Source organism: Hipposideros armiger, unplaced genomic scaffold (assembly GCF_001890085.2).
Source record: "Hipposideros armiger isolate ML-2016 unplaced genomic scaffold, ASM189008v1 scaffold_41, whole genome shotgun sequence".
In the NCBI taxonomy this organism is placed as follows: Eukaryota; Metazoa; Chordata; class Mammalia; order Chiroptera; family Hipposideridae; genus Hipposideros; species Hipposideros armiger.
In genome coordinates this window covers 5,305,189-5,309,041 of record NW_017731391.1, presented here as the reverse complement: position 1 = coordinate 5,309,041, position 3,853 = coordinate 5,305,189, and the positions used below count along the sequence as shown (strand labels likewise).

At 37.2% G+C, this 3,853-nt stretch overlaps 1 protein-coding gene across 1 annotated transcript in view; it reads left to right on the top strand.

The window, feature by feature from the left end:
• The window catches only part of GRM1 (glutamate metabotropic receptor 1), a 391,756-nt gene that overhangs the window by 333,667 nt on the left and 54,236 nt on the right, over nucleotides 1–3,853 (top strand). The window lies entirely within an intron of this gene.

Genomic DNA, 3,853 nt, shown 5'->3' with positions numbered 1-3,853 from the left:
CACTATCAGATTATTACAGTAAGAAATATACTTCTAATTAATAATTATAACACTCAGCTTTCTTAGTACAATCTGTAGCTTCTCCAAGGTGTGCTACATGGCTGAGCTGACCCACAGAGGGTATTTGAAGCTAAACTTCTATGGAGAACAACCATTCATTTACTCATTTTTTCTCACTTATTCTACTGCTGCTTCTCTTGTAACTCTCTCTGAGACTGTAATTTTAAAATATAATGATAATCTCAGTGCCTATGTTTTTACCTTTTATTGCTGTGTTAGGTTTTCCTGGTTTGTCTCCAAACTTACAAAAATCACAAACAGTCTAATATTTTCTACAGCAACAAAAATCTAGCAGAGTTTTGCCAACCAAAGCAAGGGGCTCGAAAGCTCTAGAGAACAAACACATCACCCGATGAGTTTATTTCCATTCTGGATGTGTAATTCCTACGTTTATGGTGCACTGAGGGTGTTCGGCAGTCTGCATATAGAGCTTATAAACACTGAACAGATGCTGTAGTGAAGAGCTTCCAACTGATGTGTCTGTTTGAATATTATTCTGAGGAGTTGCAAGTCCAACTATATTCTCATAACAGGCTCTTTCTGAGATCCATGCATGGAATGGTGTTGTGGGTCTGTTTTTGCAAAGTTTACTTCAGTTTTTTTTTTTTAATTTTATTCACAGCCAAATACCTAATGCAACCAAAGATTTGGGCAATTGCTTTATATTTTCTGAAATGTAATTTTGAAGGTTAATTAAATTAGTTGTTTGGGTTACTTGAGTTACTTAGGGTTAGAAGTCCTGTTAAGTATAATCCTACCCTGGAAAATCAACTGAGTAGTATATTTGCCCTGACATTTCTAATTTCTTTAGGTGTGAGTTTACAGTATTTGAATGGGAAAATATCCCAGCTTAACCTAATATAAAGATATTGGTAAAATTCTCTTGGTTTGCAATAGAAGAAAGGTAGCCATCTGTAGACATTCATAATTGAGTAAATTATTTAGATCCAAGGTACTTATCATTTCCTTTCCAAAACAAAATGAGTTAATATTATGTAACTGAAAATTAAAATATTATGTAAATGACATGCTTCCTTTAAAAAAATAATTATATCAGTGACTAAAAGTCAAACTAACACTTCCAGTTATTTTCAGGATAAATAACCTTAATGAAGCTATTTGGCACATGGAGCTAAAATGTGACAATGTGCTTCCTATGACCTTTTGCATGCATAACAGCATGCAGACTAAAACAATTACAAGTACCAAAAAAANAAACATGTTTATAAGTGGGTTTTTATTTTCATTAGCATATGTTGTTTTTGGCTAGGAAGAAAAAAATGGTATATTTCTTAGAAAAAGTGATTTCTGAAGCTGTTAATAAGTTTCTCATATTTCCTGCTTGGGAGAATGCACATTTTAATTCAGCATTTAAATTTCACACTTTCTTTTTTTTTTTTCCTGAAAGATTTTACTGGGGAATTGGGGAAGGTGAACAGTGTTAGGGAACCAGGGAAGGGGAACAGCCAAGTTGTTATCCTTCAGTCTTAGTTGTGGAGGGCGCAGCTAGCTCAGGTGGGTGTAGCCCACCATCCCATGCAGGAGTCCAACTGGCAATCTTGTTAGGAACACATGCTCTCACCAGGTGAGCCATCCTGACACCTGTTAGCAGCTCATCAGCAGCTCAGCTTGGGCGCAGCTTACTGGCCCATCTGGGAATCGAATCGGTCACCCTGTTGCTCAGAGCTCATGCTCTTAACCAACTGAGCCACTCCGCCAGCCCCCCACACTTTATTTCTTATAATATGTAAGCAGGATCTCTTCTTCTGTGAAGTAATCCAGAAAGTAGTTGAACAATTCATAGGCCAATTATATGTAATCCAATGCTGCTTATTTCTTTAAAAAAGTCAAATAGTATAAAAGGGTTATTCAGAAGGCCAGACTACACTAAATGTTATTAAAAAATAGAAAATACAAAGTTACAGAAATTAACTAATTTCTTTTTCTTCATCCAACAGTTGCTGTGACTTCTCATATATCTACCCATTTATCTAATTTTATGTTATACTTTACCATCTGCTTTGTGCCAGGCATTTTTTTTTTTAAGAAACTGGGGACATGTGGGTGAACGAAGCAAGGCTTATATCCTGGGAGATGAGCTTCCTATGAAACTAGTCATTTAAATAGTCAGTTATGATCTAGGTCCTATAGTAGGAATGTGTGCAAAATGTCATATGAACACAGAGGAAAAAAGCAATTACATTTCCCAGGGAAGAGAAAAGCCTTTGCAGAGGAAGGGACATTTGAGTTGAATGTTAAACAATAAATAGAAATTCACCTTGTAGGTAATTCATATTAATGGTATAACATTAAAGAAAGCATTTTGATGAAAAATGATGAAAGCATTTTTATGTAATCATGAAGTATTATTGTAAAAGTTATTTAATGCCCAAGACTCTTTGGGTAGAAAATCGTGGACTTTATTTCTTGATTCATATTAAGTTTGTCTTTACCTAATTGGAGAGAAGTCCAACATTAAATTTTAGCTTCCTCCAATACATTTGGATCTTACAGGTAAGGCAATATTTGGTTCAAAAACTAGGAATTACCCCTGGTCCTCAGATCGGTTATTACCACTTCTCTTGGCTTTTGCTCAGTAAGTTGTAATCTGCTTCAAAAAAACTGACTTGTGTGATGGCTCTGGATTCTCTGGGATAACTCTGACTATACACACTGTTAGGTTCTTAAGTTCTCTGGGCTTTAGGTATAGTTTGCATGACTCCTGTAATTTCTTTCCCTTTTGGATGCTAGGGGTCAAGTAGGCCCGGGACATTCTTCATCACATGCGAAGGTGAACTCCATTCCTTGGGATACCCAAATATACCTGGGTTTGGGCAACTTTCCTCTTTGAACCTCAAGACAGGAAAACAAGTACATTATATTATATATTGCATTACATATATGGACATTGTGGATATGATAGCTAATTCCCTTAAGATATCTAAGCTAGTGCTTCTCAAATGTAGGATGTCTAAAAACAATTAGAAGAAAGGGAGAGAGGGAGAGTGGGGAGAGAGGGGGAGAGGGGGAAGAAGGAAGGAAGGAAGGAAGGAAGGGAGAGAGGAAAGAAGGGGAGGAGGAGAAGAAGACAAAAAGAAGAAATACTTTTAAGAAGCTTATTCAAAAATGTAAATTTTCAGTCCCAACCCCATGGGACGCTGTTTTGGGTGGTCCTGAGTTGGTATTGGTTGGAAAGCCTGGTTTTCACATAGGGAGAAGACTCTAGATCTACACAAGAAGAAGCAATCATAGTGGAATTGTAGGTATTATATATTGTTTCTGGGTGGTGTTGGGACAAACTGCTGCTGTTACACCATGAGAATACTTTTATCCCCTTCTAGCATACAGATGTTTTCCTTTTTTGTCTGGTACACTGTTGTAGAATAAGCTTAATTTACAGCTGGTCTTGGGTGACTATGATTATTTATGGAGGTGTCTGAGTATCTGTCTTTGATTCTTGGTTACATTAAGGTGCCTGGGATTTATAATACACATAAATCCCACCAGTGACAGCCCAAGCCTGTTTGTCTACTGATGGATTTCACCTGGCATATTTTATTAGACAGGCCGACTTAGCTACGTGATTTGACTGTCATAAAAAGACTACACTGGGAACTTCTGCCTCAAGCTGTCTTAAAGCCAATATTCAATGTGCAGATTTTGGTAGCACAATCCACAGATGAAATGTCCCCTGTGGGAATAAGGATCCTAGAGAGCTTGCACCTGGATAGCTCTAGGTCCCTTGGTGCTTACCTTCGCTGTCTTTCTCTTACTCTACTATGCCTTTTGCCTT